Source organism: Dermacentor andersoni, chromosome 7 (genome assembly GCF_023375885.2).
Source record: "Dermacentor andersoni chromosome 7, qqDerAnde1_hic_scaffold, whole genome shotgun sequence".
NCBI classification, from domain to species: Eukaryota; Metazoa; Arthropoda; class Arachnida; order Ixodida; family Ixodidae; genus Dermacentor; species Dermacentor andersoni.
Window position 1 is genome coordinate 20,285,589 of NC_092820.1, and position 18,202 is coordinate 20,303,790.

Consider the following 18,202-nt stretch of genomic DNA (forward strand, 5'->3'; position numbering starts at 1 on the left):
AACCACAGTTCTTTTGTACGTGAGGCGGATGCTCTACCTCTACGCTATCGCTGCATCGGGGCGCAAGTAGTAAGTAATTATACAGGAAGCGTTTTATTTACTGGAATCGGAGGATTGGAGTAAATTAGTTCGCCCACTCAAAGAGTGGGAATGGTCCAACTGTCAGAATTCCGACGAGTTAAAAGGACTGGAATCACATAAACCACAACTCTGAAGGAATGGAGTGGGAATAGAATGGAGCGCCCCCACTCTGCAATCCTGCACCATGTCGATACATCCTGTTCTTGGGCAATGCCAGAGCAGCTCTAGAACCACAAAGACGACTGCACTACCAGGGCGAAACACATCGAAAGCCCGTCAGCTGCTGCATGATCACGTGCTGCCAACGAGCAATCCTGCACAACACACACACACACACACATATATATATATATTGTAACGATGTTAGTAAAACAAGGATATTTATTAAAGGCGAACTTGTGCCCACAAGTAAAAGTCACTGCAGTCGTGCAGGAATCCGCGGCAGTCGCGTTCTCAAACTGGGCTCGAACCGTCTTCCTCTTCTTCTCGCGTGACACCTCGTGCGCGTGCCGCATGCGAGCCGGGTCCAACTGGCTGCCCGTGCCACGAAGCTCGCTTCCTGTTGTTGCTGAACAACACCACTGTACGGCGTGCACAGTGCCCAATGCAAAGGGCGCGCAACTTGAATGTCACCAAGTTTGTCGTGGCATTATCCCCCTCCTTGCCGCATCGGCCCGATGCGTGAGAGGAAGTAGGGGTTCCTGTGGGCTCTCACTTTTTTGTTTTTGTTGTTGTTGTTGTTCATGACCTCTCCTGGTAGGGTTTCATGCGGACAACATGCACAACTTCCGTGGAGTTGCGTCGTCTTGGGCTCTCGTGTCCAGCGGATTTCACTTCGTAAGTGACGTCGCTTATACGACGAAGTATTTCGTAAGGGCCGAAGTATCGGCACAGAAGCTTTTCAGATAGTCCACGGCGTTGCACTGGGGTCCATACCCACACCTTGTCACCGGGCTGGTAATGAGCTTCACTACGGCGCTGGTTGTACCGGCTGGAGTCGATGCGTTGTTGGCGGCGTATTCGGTACCTTGCCATCTGTCGTGCCTCCTCGGCTCGTTGCAAGAAATCATCTAGGTCAGATGAGTTATGGTTTTCTTCATCTAACGGCAACATAGCATCCAAAGTTGTGGTTACTGCTTGGCCGAATACAAGTTCAAACGGGGTGACTCGTGTTGTTTCCTGAACGGCCGTATTATATGCGAAGGTGATGTATGGCAAAATTTCGTCCCACAGCCTATGTTCAACGTCGACATACATCGAAAGCATGTCGGTCAGTGTTCTGTTAAGGCGTTCAGTTAAACCGTTTGTCTGAGGGTGGTACGCCGTAGTTTTCCTATGATCAGTATGTGTCATTTGCAACAAGCATTTCATTAGGTCCGCAGTAAAGGCCGTTCCACGATCGGTAATAACAACTGCGGGAGCGCCATGCCTCAGCACGATATTGTGGACAAAGAATTTTGCAACTTCGACAGCCGTTGCATTGTACAGGGAATCAGTTTCTGCGTAACGGGTCAGATAGTCCGTGGCCACAACTATCCACTTTTTGCCTAAAGATGATGTTGGGAAGGGTCCAAGGAGGTCCATACCGACTTGTTGGAATGGGGCTTTTGGTGGCTCTATTGGCTGGAGGAGGCCGGCCGGTTTTACGGATGTAGTCTTGCGCCTTTGACACTCGCGACAAGTCTTGACGTAGTGCTGCACTGAGGCTAATAACTTGGGCCAGTAGTATTTCAGACGAATCCTAGCGACTGTACGGCTCACGCCCATGTGTCCAGACGTCGGCTCATCGTGACATGCATGCAAAACTTCTCGCATAGATGTGGGTACGACAAGTAAAAACTTTGTCTCGCTGTTCTCGAAGTTTCTCTTGTAGAGGACACTTGCTCGCAGACAGAACGAGGATAGCCCCCTAGAGAAAATACGCGGCAGTTGAACGTCCAGTCCCTCCAGGCGCTGTATAAGTGGAAGCAATTCCGGGTCATCTCGTTGTTGTTGAGCAATTTGTGACGCGTCAACAATGCCAAGGAACGGGAAATCCTCTTCTTCTGACACAGTTGTCTCGACGGGTGCGCGTGACAAGCAGTCGGCATCGCTGTGTTTCCTCCCGGATCGGTATACGACAGTAATGTCATACTCTTGAAGCCTAAGGCTCCATCTTGCTAGTCGTCCGGATGGATCCTTGAGATTCGCCAGCCAGCAAAGCGAATGGTGATCGCTGACTGCTCTGAATGGTCTACCATAGAGGTAGGGCCGAAATTTACGTATTGCCCAAATGACTGCAAGGCACTCTTTCTCGGTTGCGGAGTAGTTTGCCTCTGCTTTCGAGAGCTTACGGCTGGCATAAGCAATTACTATCTCCTGGCCGTTATTCCACTGCACTAGTATGGCACCGAGGCCGACGTTACTCGCATCGGTATGAACTTCAGTGTCGGCTGTCTCATCAAAATGGGCAAGGATTGGAGAAGCTTGCAGGCGTTTCCTTAACTCGTCAAAGGCATCTTGTTGTTTGCTTTTCCACATGAAAGGTTGATCATCTCTTGTCAGTATTGTAAGGGGCTCAGCAATGTTTGAAAAGTTTTCCACAAATCTTCCGTAGTATGCGCATAAACCCAAGAAACGTCGCACTGACTTTTTGTCTGTGGGTGTCGGGAACCTCGCAACAGCTGCTGTCTTTTCGGGATCTGGTCGGACGCCTTCAGCACTGATGACGTGTCCGAGAAACCGAAGTTCATCGAAGCCGAATTGACAATATATATATATATATATATATATATATATATATATATATATATATATATATATATATATATATATATATATATACCTATACACACAGTGCGCAGTCTGGTACCTTAGGTAGGGGCTAGGACTCGTAAAAACTATAGTGTTCTCCATCCACAACTGTGACAAGTACCAGGCCACCAAACTCCTTGCCCTGTGCACGTTGCTATCCATCTTCATGAGCCTAGATCCTGATGCAACCAGTGGTGCCACACTGCTATTTTCAAAGGCCACCACTAGGTGAAGCGCCAGGGCCCGCCCAGGCCAGGGAATATCGGCTTGGTCCGATACACAAACGACAGTAAACTTCGAATTGACAGGACTGCGAATTGGATTAGGAATTTTTTAACTAACTGGTACCAATTTGTAACTACTAATGAACTTTTTTCTCCGCGATCGCTAGTAAGATCGGGTGTGCCACAGAGCTCTGTATTGGGACCAATTTTATTGCACCACAAACATGGCTCCACACAACAGTTTTGATTGAAAACATATGCGAGTGCATATGCTTGTGTCGGACAGCGAGAATACGTAAGAGTTACTAGGCAATGTCAAATACATGCAATCTGGCTTACAAAACAAAAGAAACTGGTCACTATTTAGTAATAGTTTTCTTTTGTGTGTAACAACTTCACCCTTGAAAAGTTCCTCATTCTACAAAAGTTTATATAGTGAAATATAGAAATATTTGGATGCATTTGAGTTATCACCTGGTCCAAGGAAGTTCTAGTGGCAGCCTGTCTCGATCTCGCAATTCTTGGTACTCCCCAATATACAGCATGCCTGACTGCTGCAGTGGTCAAGTGCTCTGCAGCTGTAGGAAACTGAGGGATAAGGGTGGATTGCACAATTTATGGCATTTCCAGATATTTAACTTAGTACCATCTCTATACTATGTCGACACTATGCCACTAGACCATTGCTGTGCTGCAGTCATCATAATATTAATTACTCATCATATACACAAGCTATACAGCTGGTTAGGCAAAATTTTAAACTCCGCAAGGAAGACGGGACGTGAACTGAAACAGACATACACAAAGCATAGGCTTCCAAGTGGTTTTATTTCGTGAAGGCAGATATTATATAAGGTACTTCAAATTAGCAAAACAAGGAGCAATTGGAAATAATTTGTGCACGAGGCAGTGACGAAAAATATCAAGGCCATGTATGCATTAAGAGTGCAGGAGAGTCTTAATGTGCCCATCTAAGACTTAATTCTTTCCTTGAGAATCTCCTCTTGCAGTGCAGGAGCTGCGACAACAAAAGCTGCCTGCCTTATCTGTAACAGAATAAATTCCTTTTGAAGGCAAAATCAAAAACAGAAAGAGAAGTCATCAAGGCATTCCACATCGCTAAAAGGTGTGAGAACTAAGTTAGCTCACCTTCTTGATCCCCATTAAGGAGAGAAATAGAATTCTTAGATGGCCCCCCCCCCCCCTTCCCACCTTGGGACTTTACTGCACTCTTAATACACAGGTGGCCTTGCTAATTTTCGTCACTGCCTCGTGCACAATTTCTTTGCAAATGTTCTTGTTTTGCCATTTTGAAGAACCTTATAAAATCTCTGCTTTCACCAAACAAAGCCAGTCGGAAGTCTACACTTTGTGCATGCATCTATGTTTTTGTTCATGTCCCGTCTTCCTCGCACAGTTCAAAATTTTGCTGAAGCTACGAGCTGACTAGCCCAACAACATGCTTTACTTCAGTGTACAGCTGGGCTTGTTGGCAAAGCTACACAATGCCAGCTCAAGTGACCGTGTGTGTCTGCTCTTCCGTGTTCTCATGATGTGGCTCAGCCTTGAGTGCATGTGTAGTTTCAATACTGGCTACTATATCTTAACTACTAACATAATTTCTACGTTCAACTTCCAGCCAGACATGAGTACCTCATACTACATTCTGAACATTGCTGCAGTCTAGCAGGATTTCTGTCTAATGCACTGGCCTCTACCACCAAATGCCTGAGAAATTAAGAAAAATTATGTAGAGTCCAAACACAGTGGGGATTTATGTTACAGGAGGCATGTTGCAGGTAAATGGCTACATAGCGTTGGTTCGGGTTCTTCCTAACATTGCAGTGTTGACCAATGCGTTTGTGAATGGCGAGTGATTGCATATATGACACAAGCTTTGTGAGGAGAGTACGATTGCAAAGGCATGGTTTCTTTGCCTCTTTCCTAACACTTTGTGGTGGCTGCTGTTTTGACGAGTGGAAAACTTGGCTTATGCAGCATGAGCAAATGGGCAAGTGCCTATTCTAGGCCCATCTCGTAGAATGGGTATGTGTCACTGCAACACAAGTATACAAACCTTACATGTGGTATTAAGTGTCATATGTCTATATACTTCTCGTCAACGTTCTTCACTAAACAAGCACGTCACCTTCATCCTCACTGCACAGAGAACAGCTACAGGTGATAAGGTGGCTTCCCTGCACAACATGCTTGCGACATCTGCTACTGCTAGCTTGCCAAGGCAAATACACTTTCCATCATTTGGATTGCAACAATGCATTAAATATGAATGTTTCATAGATTCTGATTAACCATTTTACATAGATTTTAACATGTACGTTGGATCTACATGATTGTGTTTTGTACTCTAGTGAAGAAACATTACAGCATAAAGGTAGTACTATGTTGCACAGTGTCCTGTTGTGCTAGCTGCTACAGTGAGAGGGACTTAGAAATGTGAGCGAATCCCAAAGGTGGTGCATTCTAACAAAGCACCTCGAAGTCCAGCCACAAAGGGAGAATGGGAGAGACTGACATGCTCAATTTGATAAGCAACTTGTATATGCACACATGCTCTGACACGTATTATGCACTGTAATACACGTGCAACTATCCCATACACACAGCTATGCATTGGCTAGCAAGAAGTATGTGCACGATAGTGGTCAAATGGTTAGAGCGTCAGGTTGTTATGCTGGGAGACAGGTTCGGGCTCACTGTAACATACTTTTGTTTTCAATGCAGAAGACCGAAACGAGTTGGGACGCAAAATTGCCTACTGCAAAGTGCTTGGTATGAAGAAATAATTTTTTGCATTAAAAATGTCCAAATCTAGCACATGCAAGTGTGCATTCCCACATATCTGAAATGTTTTGAGGTGCAGCACATTGCAAGTGCAGTGGCTTTGCCACAAGGTTGACGTGTATAACAGTAAAGAGCGTAGCAACAATGGTAGCTTTTCCACATAATTAAGGTGCAATGCGGTGCAGCACATTGCAACAGCTGTGGCTTCCACATAAAGCTAATGTGCATAATGCTGCAGCATAATGGAGCATGTTTTTAACAGACACAACATAGATGCTCTTTACATGCACTTCAATAATTTTATGAGCAGCTAAAGTGGTTGTGCATGTAGCAACGATAATGTTTTTGTTTTCACTTTTCAGACTGCAGAATGCCCATTTCTACATTATACTAGGGCAAATAAGTAGCTTTTTATTCTCAATGCCTTTTAAACAGTGTAGTGTTATCATGACCACAGTATATTAGAGAAAATATGAAAACTTAGTATAATACAACTCAATAACTCAACTCAATAAGTGTTGCTTTTAGTAGCACTGAAAATCATGTCAAGGAGCTTGGAGAACTTTCTCCTACTAAGTGTACGTAAAAAGCATTTCGAAATGGTGAGCTCAATATGCTCAAACTTCAGTCACAGGCTGCATTCTTAGTCTTCCCCAAAATATAGGTCATGACCCTGAGACAGCGTACATCAGATTCAGCTTGCAGTTATGAAGTGGCTTGGGAAGTTCACAAGTAGATATGAAATTATTTTAAAGTTCAGGCTATAGTTTTGTTTGTGCAGTTGTGCCTGCTCATAGCACAACTGCCGCTGTATAGCATACTTGTGATAAAAACAGCTCCCCAACAGAAAGGCACTCCTTTTTGTGCAACTTCCGTGATTGTCTATTAGACAGTCACAAGAACACGAAAAGGGTTTGAGACTTTTAAGACCAATTTCCTTGAGGTAAAGTTTAGCATGGAGGCAGTTTGGTCTGAAGGAAGTTACTCCTACTCACACATGCCTGTGTTCTTTTTTTTTCATTTAGTTTCAAGTCCACCTAAATTATTGCAGTCATGACAGCCGTCCATAGTATGGTAGCATCAATCTTTGTATCAATCATTCGAGCATTGAAATCTAAAAGTTTGCAGCAGTGTAAAACGACAGGAGGACAAGGGAAGAGAGCAGAAATATCACATTTTAACATTAGTGGGTTGCGGTGTAACAGAAATAGGCAAGCACTAATTGAGCGACAAGGCCACCGGACACAGGAAAAGCAGATTTAGATGAAATACAGCAGCCTGTAAGGAAGAGACGGAACATTAATTCTTTGTGAAGCTTAGTCTGCATCACTGTTTTATAACATCGATGATTATGAACATGCCAGAGGCGAAGCATACTGTTAAGGGGATGTTGGGAGTATAGAAAGACTGTATTTACAACATATATACAAGATGAGTCAGAGTAGTTAAGATGGCTGACCACCAACAACATGCAGCAGCCAGTGTCTTGCGGTGTTCTTTCTCTCTTCTTTCATCCTTCCGTAACAAGACCCTCAGGTGGTGAAGCGCTGTCTCGGCTCATGGTAGGCAAAGAATGGCTTCAGCCGCGAAACATGCACGACGTCAACAGGTGTCGGACGTGAGGAAGCATCAAACTGAAGTAGCGAAACCCCGCAACCTACGTCGTTAACTTGACTTAGGACTTCATAAGGCCCTGTGTAGCGAGAGAGAAGCTTCTGGGAAAGGCCAACCCGACGACATGGTGAACAAAGGAGCACCCAAGCACCTGGCGTGAGCTTAACATCGCGATGGCACCAGTCATAACTCTTTTTGTATATGCTGCAAGGCTAATAAATGAGATCGGGCGACTTGACGTGCCATGTGAGCGCGATCGATGACTTCACGAGTATACTCAGTTGCAACACGTGGCACAGAACTCCGAGAGGATAGTGTCAAAGGGCAAAGTGGGATCGTGACCATACAAAAGATAAAAGGGTGAATATCCTGCAGTGTCACATCGAGACGAGTTATACACGAACGTCACGTAGGCCAGCGTGGCGTCCCAGTCACGGTGATCGTTGGAGACCTACATCGACAGCATCTGTGATTGTTCGGTTGAAACATTTCATAAGACCGTTTGTTTGTGGGTGGAAGGCGGTGGACAGCTTGGTGCTCAGTGGCACAAAAGCGGAGGAGGTCGTCGACAACTCGAGACAAGAATGAGCAGCTGCGGTCTGTAATAACTGTCGAGGTGCACCGTGGTGGAGAATGACGTCGTGGAGGAGAAAATCGGCGACGTCTGTTGCACAACTCGTCGGCAACACCTTTGTTATTATGTAGCGTGTCGTGTAATCAGTAGCGACAGCAATCAACTTGTTAACTCTAGTCGTCGTCGGAAAAGTGCCAGGCAAGTCAAGGCCTAAGCGAGAGAACGCTTCAGAGGGAACTTCAACTGGATGGAGTCGTCCGACGGGTGGTAGGGGAGGTTTCTGCCGGCGCCGACATAATTTGCAAGTTGCGACATAACAGTGCACAAAGCAGTAATGACCCGGCCAGAAGAACCGGAGTCGTACGTGATCGTACGTACGCAAAACTCCAAGGTGTCCGGCTGTCAGTGCATCGTGAAATTATGAGCAACGGATTGCAGATGACGAGGAAGAACAAGGAGCAACTTAGGGCCATCAGCGTTGATATTGCAGTGGTAGAGGATGCCGTTGTGCAGCACGAACATGCGGCATGTGCCGTCAGTGCTGCTGGAGTGATTGCAGTGGCAATGATGGACTGTAAGGACTCGTCGCATTGTTGTTTGGCGCGCATGTCAGTCATGTCAGCGAAAGCGATCACGCAGGTCACCGGATCATGCACAGAAGGATCAGGTGGATCCACGGGGTGACGAGAGGCAGTCAGTGTCCTTGTGGAGGCATCCATTCTTGTAACTGACAATAAATAAAAATTCCTGGAGCCACAAAGCCCAGCGGCCAAGCCGTCCTTTCGGGTCCCGGAGGGAAGACAGCCGGCAGAGTGCGTGGTGGTCTGTAACGACCGAAAATGTACGGCCATACAAATATGGCCGGAAATTGACGACAGCCCAAACTAAAGTGAAGCACTCCCACTCGGTGACGGGGTAATTTCTCTCGGCAGGTGACAGCAGGTGGCTGACGTAAGCTGTCACGCGCTCGGTATCATTTTGTTGTTGATCGAGAACAGCGCCGATGCCATGGCCGCTTGCGCCAGTGTGGACTTCGGTCGGTGCAGATGGATCAAAGTGGGCAAGTATGGGAGGGGTGGTCAGAAATCCGATGAGAGTGGCAAAAGCGTGAGCCTGCTCCGGGCCCCATGAGAATGGCATGTGCTTCTTTAGATCTGTCAAAGGCCGAGCAATGTTGGCAAAGTTTTTGACGAAACGGTGAAAGTAAGAACACAGGCCGACGAAGCAGCGCACGTCAGAAGCAGAATGTGGCACAGGGAAACTGTGTATGGCACGAACTTCTGAATCTGGTTGGACACTGGATGCGTCAATGAGGTGTCCCAACACGGTAATCCGACGGCGCCCAAATTGACACTTCGTGGAGTTCACTTGGAGGCCGGCTTTTCCGAAGGCCGCAATAATGGCAGCGAGTCGGGTAAGGCGGCTGCCGAACATGGGAGAAAAAACAACAGCTTCGTCAAGGTAACAAAGACAGGTGGTCCATTTGTAGCCTCGCAGAAGAGAGTCCATCACACGTTCAAATGTCGCAGGAGCATTGCACAGGCCAAAGGGCATGACTTTGAACTGATATAAGTCATCCGGCATGATGAAGGCCGTCTTCTCCAACCATTTCATCAACTGAAATCTGCCAGTAGCTGGATTGAAGATCGATGGACGATACGTACTTAGCTCTGTGCAAGCAGTCAAGGCGTCATCGATGCATTGTAGTGGCTAGACGTCTTTTCATGTGATCTCATTTAAGTGGCAATAATCTACGAAAAATGCCGGGCACCATCTTTCTTGTTTCACACAGACGACAGGCGAAGCCCAAGGGCTGGCAGATGGCTCGATGACCCCTTTGCAGAGCGTTTTGTCCACCTCTGATTGAATGACTCGATGTTCAGCGAGCGATGCACGAAAGGGACGCCGACGAATAGGATTTGTGTCTCCAGTGTTTATCTGGTAGTGAACAACAGATGTTCGGCCTAAAGGCCTGTCGCCAAAATCAAAGATGCCACTGTACAATCCAAGCAGGAGACTCATGTCCCTGGCCTGTGCAGAGGTGAGGTTAAGTGCAATCATTTTTGCAAAGTCATCCGTTAAGGAACCAGAGCTGGGAGCTGCAATTGGCACTAATAAACCACGCTCAGAATTCAGACTCGCAATATCAAATTCAGAACCACTGGAAACGCTGTCCAAGAGCATGCCGGCCAGAATCACTTGAGGGCACAGGCTGAAATTCAAAAGCGGTAAAATGACGTCGTTATTAGTAACCGTGACCAGTGTATACGGAACAATAACGTTCCGGTTCAAAAGCACATAGATGATGGGGCGAAGCACATATTCACCATCAGGAACCTGTGGTTGGACGGTCAAAGTGAGCACAAGTGCGGTAGGGCGGTGCTCGGAGCATCGGCGAGTTGAGGCAGTTCTAACTGAAGAACGCCGGTCGTGCAGTCGATGAGAGCAGAATGAGTGGATAAAAAGTCAAATCCAAGGATAACGTCATGAGGGCAGATGTTGATCACAGCAAAAAGAACAGAAGTAGGGCGGCCAGCTATACTTGCAGATCACATTCCAAGAACAACCAGTATGCCACCGTCAGCCATATGAAGCACTCGGGTAGCTGCTGGGGTGAGGACCTTCTTTAAACGTCTACGCAGGCTAGCACTCATCACAGATATGTGGGCTGCACTGTCGACGAGTGCTTGGACAGCTACGCTGTCTATTTTAACGCCAATTACAGTTCTCCTTGTGGGTATAGACAGAGGATTTGCTGCAGCATTAGGCAATGCAGCACCACCTTCGAGGGCTGCATTTCTTAGTTTTACCAACGGGTGCGGCCAAACGCCACAGGGGACGAAAGGCGATGTGGCTGCGGCGAACAGGAAGATGGGCGACGTGTTTGCGGTGAACGAGACTGGTGTCCGTGCGGCGATGGTGAGCGACTGTACCACATGTTCCTAGCAGAGTTGGCGCTGTTAGATTTGGCAGTGGGCGAAACATTGCGGGCATTTTCATCAAAACGGCTCAGTTTGGTCGGCGTGCGAAGTGTTTAGGTCCACACGAGTTGCGACATTATCAGGCGACATGACCAATGCGGCGGCAGGTGAAACATATCGGCTGGTCATCCGCAGTTCTCGACTCAGTCGGGTTGCAATAACGCAGAGAGAAGCATCGGGGTGGAGCAAAAATAGTAGAAGGGCGTTTGTTAGCTCTGGGATTGGCAACAGCACAGACAGAAAGTAAACCAATGTTTTCAAGTTCCTGGTGAATGATGGCTTGTAAGAGGGGGACTGAAAATGTAGCATCAGGGATACGCGAACAGAAATGCAGCTGCCATCGCATCCAGTTCATATCAACGATTTGCACCATGTCCTCCAATGGCAACGCATGCTGCTGTGTGGGTTGATCTTCACACGTCGGCGTTGCAGCAGTATTGGGAAGTCAGGCGAATGGTTGCAAGACGCTTCGGCTTTTGGCATTGACATAGCGATATTACATATTGCTATGTAATATAGTCTTCTCGTTAACTTACAGGCAGAGACAAGTTAACGAACTAGATGCTGCATTACATATGGGCAGTCAGGACCCTCCGTTGCTGTTTCCGAAATAAACTTTCAGTTGCGAGGCCATCGTTATACACACATTCACAAAAGAGAAAGCGATATTGGGACACGCATCACATTTTTCATCTCGTTGTAGCCGTAGCCATGGGTGACTGAGTAGCCTAATCAATATATTTTTTTTATCGAGTCTGCCAGCAAGCTTTTTTTGTCCACAGAACCGAATAACCCTTTGATAAACTGAAGCTAAAGTACTGAATTTAATGTAGTAAACAGTTGCACGGATGATAATTCGCCCATATTTCGTACCTGTTGGTTCCAAATGTTATTGTTTAGTTTGGTTTACCTCAGGACATTCATTTTTGCAGTAGTGAAGCGGTGCATCACGTTCATGCAGAAAAAGAATGCATCATTTCTAATAGCTTCACGTTTTTCATATATTTGCATGTGAAACCAGCAGTGTGATCTCTCCTAGCGTTAAATGAATGCACAAATGTTCTCATTTGTGGTCTTAATAATACTTAAGCTGTTTACATGCATTGTATAGTTAGGCAGACATAAATTTTATGGACAATAGCAATATTTATTTAACGTGCTGCTTAAGCACCCTAGAACAGACAGTGTACATTTGCATGTGTTCTGTTGTCGCAAACCATTACAATATATATGTCACACCTTCTTGCATTTCATATTGCAAAACTGTGCTTTTTCAATTTCTGATTCGGTCAAAATTTCTGTTCCAGACATGCAGTAACGAGGATGGCACCAGTATAAAGCAACACACTCCACACACTAAACAGAAGCTGCTGCCTGCTACAAGGCCATTGTGTGGACATTGGCTGCTACTACAAGGTAAACAACACATGGTTCAGAAATAAATATGCCTGATATTTGCTGTATTGGCTTGCTAGTCTTGAGATACATGTCATTTGTTAGCAGCAGAAATGAATGTTTGTTCATGTTTATGGTTCAGTATAATTGGTTCGAACATAAAAGAAAACACACAATTTCGTTAATCTGTGCTGTATCTCATGTGTCACCATTCTACCCCAACAGAGTCCATGCCAAGCATATTTTGGTCATCACAGGAGCTCCTATCCACACCAACAGAAAGGGGCTGGAGCCGAATTTGCAAGGCTTTTACACCACAAACAAAGAAGCGCGTGCAGAAGAATTTGTATGAGATATCAAGTCTGCGGAGCACTGTGTCAACACTGAAAAGAGCTTCAGCCACCATTCCACCAGCACGGACAAATTGGCCGAGTCATCCAGGCAACTCAAAAAGGACTTTATGGAAATTCTTCATCTTCAGATGCACCTGCAACTTCTGATCAAGCACAGACGACGCTGGCCAAAAGAGTTCCGTCAGTTTGCCCTTAATCAGCTTCCTGGCCATGTGAATTCCATTTGTGCCAAGTGTAATTTTTCTTCTATAAATGCAAGCTTTTTCATTGCCCATTCTCGTTAGAGATCATTCATCCTCATCCAAACATAAAGGTCAACCGATTCTTCGCTGATACTTAATACCAGTCACTGTCTAGTAGCATAACATATCTGTAGCAGTACCTTTCAGTATATGCTGTCATGCACAATTCCCCTCCTGAAATAGCTGATGCAACATCGACATGTGTCTTGCACCTACGCACCGTTTGCTATGAACCATTTTACTTGATGTTTTTGGCCTTCAATGCTTGCAGAGCAGAGTGGCTTCTCTCTTGAATGCAAGCTTGCTCATTTTCCATATTCCTAGTCTCGTTGATGATTGCTCTTCTTCCTCGATAGCCTGGGTCTTTGTGCAAGCTACACTGAATGATTGAATGCAGAATCTGGTTTTGCTGCCCCACTTGGTTGTCGTAGCCGTGTTACATTTCTCGGATGTGGGGGCCTGGTCAGTTACATTGGTAAGCAGTCTCTCGAGGTAAGCATTTGCTCCTGCAGTCCGCACAGCAACATAGACTCCCAGTATACACGCGCCATAACTGGTGCTCCCGTTCGTTCTTTCCTGCTGCAGCCATGGGCAAATTGTACTTGTGGCCTACCTCGGCCATGATTTGCTCGGAACGGAGACCAACATATGTGCTTACATGGTTCCAAGTGTATTAAGTTGTTAGCTGTACGGGTGGAAAGGCCCGCAAAAATGGCTGCCGAAGGTGATGCCCACGAAAGCGACTTGTCCATATTGAGACGAAGTGGGACACCAAATGTGAGCCACACATTAGCGGCCCTCGACAGAAAAGAAACGTGCAGGTTGGAAAGGAGTTACTGCTAAAATGCTGGATAGTCCATTTCGCTGTGTTGGTTGCGGCAGCAGATGCCTGCGTCACCTGATTGCTTCGCAATGGAAGTTGCTCATCTTCAACGGCAACTGTCGGTTCAAACAGGTGCGACGCTCTGTCCAATCTGTTTGTACAGCTGGTTGTCGCTCGTTACCAGACCACCACATGCGACGAAGGCAAGCATTATGCCTGTAAGTAGGCGGCTGAATGTATCCTAAGAGACCCGTGTATGTGAATGCTGACTGTTGCCATATGGTTTGTAGCCAATGTATAATGTATTGCCTGAACACTATGTGGTGAATGATTGCCGTTTATTTTTGCTGTTATCTCACTTCGTTACGGTCGCCGTGTTATGCTTATCGGATGTGACAGCTTGGTCAGTTGCATTGGAAAGCAGTCTCTCGAAGTAAGCATTTGCTCCTGCAATGTGCACAGCGACGTAGACTCCCAATTTATACACCGTGATTCGTGCTCTCTGTTCAGCTTTTCGTGCTGCAGCCATGGGCAAATTGTGCCTGTTGCCTTTCTCGGCCGTGATTAAGCACGAACGGAGACCGTCATACATGCTTGCATGGTCCGACGTGTGTGAAGTTGGGTGCAAAGGCCCGCAAAAATGGCTGATGAAGGTGATGCCCAGGGAAGCGACTTGTCCATATTGAGTCAATGTGGGACACCAAGTGCGAGCCGCACATTAGCGGCCCCCGAAAGAAAAGTAATGTGCAGGTTGGAAAGGAGTGAACGCTAAAATGCCGGGTAGTCCATGTCGGTGTGTAAGCTGCAGCAGCAGATGCCTGCATCACCCGATTGCTTCGCAATGCAAGTTGCTGATCTTTAACGGCGACTGCTGCTGCAAACAGGCGGGACACTCTGTCTAATCTGCTTGCGCCGCTGATTGTCGCTCGTTACTAGACCGTCATGTGCGACGACGACGCTGAGGTGTTTACGAGCTCGCGTCAAAGATTCCAGCGTATCTCGACATAGAAATTTTATTTCTGCTATTGCACGAGAACGTACACTGCTTGTCTTCTGCCAATAAAGTCACACGTTCTGTTCACTCACTTGTGGCTTGTTTGTATGGGCGTCAGTAGAGGCTCTTTGGTCTCCTGGCAATTAGAACGCACTGGCTTCGCGGCAGCCGAGGCAGCGAGGCATGCCGCATAGCCTGCGGGGCGAGTACAGCGCGTACGAGCCATGAGCGTACACGACCGGCGAAAAGCGGCCGTATTGGATAATGCTCTACAAAAAAAAATTCGCATTTCCGCTTTCTGTTTTAGCAGTGCTATCTGGCGTCCACCTAGGTAAGTTCCATGCGCTGCCGCTGCTTATTTTCGAACCACTGCGGAAGGTACAGTTTCCCTTTTCTAAAGTTGTTCTTTATTCTATGTTATGGATGGTCAGGCCCCAGCGCCTCCCTGCCCCTCCACTTCCGGAAAACTGAAAACTTTCCGCCTATGAAGTCTGCTCCCAGGATATCAAATTTTACGTCAGCCACGACAAAATCACACCGAAATGTCTTCTTAAGGCCCAGGTCTAGTGAGAGAGAGCGGTGCCCGTATATCGATCGGTATTGTGTTGTTGACAGCTTGCAGCGGTGATGCACACGGTCGTTTGCGATTGGCTGACGACGTCGGCACTACGCTGACTTCTGGCCTGGTCACCCTCATTGCTGGCCCGAGGCGTTTCCCGACTTTTCACAGGGCGACACACAGTTCCGTGCAGCATCTCCAAACTTTAGGTGGTACCAGCAGGCTACCAGCATTTCCGCCGCCATGGTGCTGCAGCACGCTGCCGTCTGCCTTGGCTGCCACGATGACGGTGTCGGTGAGGCGAAAAATTTCTACTCGCATCTCAAGCAGGGCGTGAGTGGGTGGAGCTTCGACATGCACCGATGAAACTGTCGGCGTAGCCACGGCTGGTCTCCTTCGCTTCTAATGGACTTGCACTACTTGGACTGCACGATGGACCCTTTTGAAATGCAGTTTCACCAACTCGCCTTACTGCCGTTCCATCTCCTTCATCCACCTTAATCCAATCACGAATCAATCATTATTTAAGTTCGCTAATCATTAATCATCTCTTATACACGGCTAGACATGCTTTGGTTCGCTTCTGGCCTTCCTTAGGTCACGTGATATAATATGTACCTCACAACACGGCCTTGAAACAAGGCCTTCGCCTTAAAACTTTCCCCTAAAAAGTGAGTGAAAGAGCCCACAACAAAACAAATGCATATCGCCGCTCGCGTTGGAGCTCGGTTTAACGGCCACCTGTGTCTAAAACGGCGCTCCGTTGCAGCTGTCTATTTGTGAATGTATGACATAGTTCGCGACGGAGTGTAGACCTGATAAGGCGACTGAGGGGAATTTTTGGTACCATTTCGCTCCACCATTGCTATGGGAAGGCCATGCGTGATCCGTACGCCTGAAGAGCAGCGTATCTGTGAGGAGCGACAGCGAGAGCAGCGGCGGGAGAGAGGCCATCGACGTTGCGCCAACCTGGCAGCCCGAGCATAAGAGCATGCCTGCGATGTGGTATGTAAGCGACGAGCAAAAGCCGACAACGCATATCGTGACGACGCCACAAGGGCGCAGTGTTGGGATTCGACGGCGCCTATGCAAGGTTCTAAGGAGACATTCTCGATTGCAACTACGTATGAACCAAGCTGCCGAGTATGTGATTGCCTACGGTTCAATTACGACCTCTCGGAAATCAATGGCATACGGTCGGAAGAGCGATGGTAGAAGGCAATGGATGTGCTGGCACAATGCTTACCGGGCAAGAACGTTGGGGAGTTTGGAGTCTGCGGCACGTGTAAGTAGGCGCTGGTAAAGGGTAAGGTGCCTCGATTCAGTGCAATGCATGTACAGAGGCTCTGCTAAAGGGTGCAGTTCCACGTTTCTCGACAACGAACGGTTATGTGTACCCGCATGCGCCGGCACATCTTCTGAAGGTCAACGCCAATCGGATCAGCTTCGCTGCTCATTTACCTTCATAGAGTGGAATGGTTCATGAATTTTTGTATACCCGAGTCACAGCGGCACATTTCAAAAGCCCTTGAGTCAAGGGCCTTAGAAACTGCCAAACTTTGCCGACCTCAAAGAAGGTCTGTTGCTGCCGCTTGGCACTAGTCAATAACTCGCCTGTTTCAAATTATGAATGAGTGGTGCAATGCTCACCATACCAAAGTTGCACAAAAAGCAAGTAAAATATGGTTGATAGCTCTTTCATAGCAATTAGTAGAACATGAAAGTGAAACATGTTTTCACGGAAGCTGTTGCACGTTTGCTTTGTGAACTCACGGTCCAATGCGACGAAAGGGACAAGATTTGCAGCCTGGCGACCATGTTGCAGGTTTGCTTGACAAGCAGCGACCTGCTTCCCAGTTGCCTTGGTGAAGGTAAAAGCATTTTGGTCTGGCTCTGTAGTGTCTGGGGCTGCCAGTTGAGTTACGCTGGGCTCAGCTTCAAGAATGCAAGTGGCAGAGCTCGCAGCACCCCCTCCCTACCCCATGCGCCGCGAATGAGTTCATGCTGGCGGGCACATGTCTCTCACTGGACCAAAGCGAGATTCGCCCGTGGACGCCGTTGCCTTTCATGCGCCACTTGGCGCAGCAGTTTTCTCAGTTGGTGCCATTGCAAGTGAAGTAGTAGGCGGTGTGTAAGCACCGCTGATGCATGTTGGAGCTGCACTCTTTAAGCGAGGAGGCGTCACAGGCTAGTCAGATGCGAAAGAGAAACCATGTGTGGAAACTGCGTTGTCACCCCAGCAGAAGGCCCACACCAGGCTACACTGCATTGGAGCCTTTACTGGGCTGGGACTACCGAAGCGCTGTCAGCACTCGTTAGTGTCATGATGCAGTACTTCACTTCACCGCTCCTAGATGGCAGCGCTATTTTATGCATTCTCGCTGATGTCGCATCAATTACAGGAAGTTGATGGTGGACTCCGGCACAAAACACTTTCGTGCTAAAAAATGAATTGATAATTCATAGCAATGTTGCAGCACATAGTAAAACGTATTAAATTGATGCTGATAGCTGATATTGATGCTGATAGATGCTGAGAGAATGGTTTAGCAGCAGACCTTTCTTTGATAACGCTCTACGAGAGTGCGTGTGACTGCCACTAGAACGCCTTCGAGATATCGAGGGAGTTCCATGAAACTTTGCAGACTCGATTGACTTTTGGCTCGGTCTCCGTCGGATCTGCTCGTGTAGCAGCGCCCAATATGCCGTTGAGTTAGAAGACTATCGGTTCGAAGGCCTTCAATGTGCCTGTGTGACACCGGCA

At 47.2% G+C, this 18,202-nt stretch overlaps 1 long non-coding RNA gene across 1 annotated transcript; it reads left to right on the forward strand.

Annotated features, from left to right (window-relative positions):
• Nucleotides 1–5,834: 5,834 nt before the first annotated feature.
• LOC140219398 (uncharacterized) lies at nucleotides 5,835–18,131 on the forward strand. The gene is made up of 3 exons (XR_011895627.1): nucleotides 5,835–5,891; nucleotides 12,380–12,488; nucleotides 12,693–18,131. It is a non-coding gene; the product is annotated as an uncharacterized lncRNA (long non-coding RNA).
• Nucleotides 18,132–18,202: the final 71 nt, after the last annotated feature.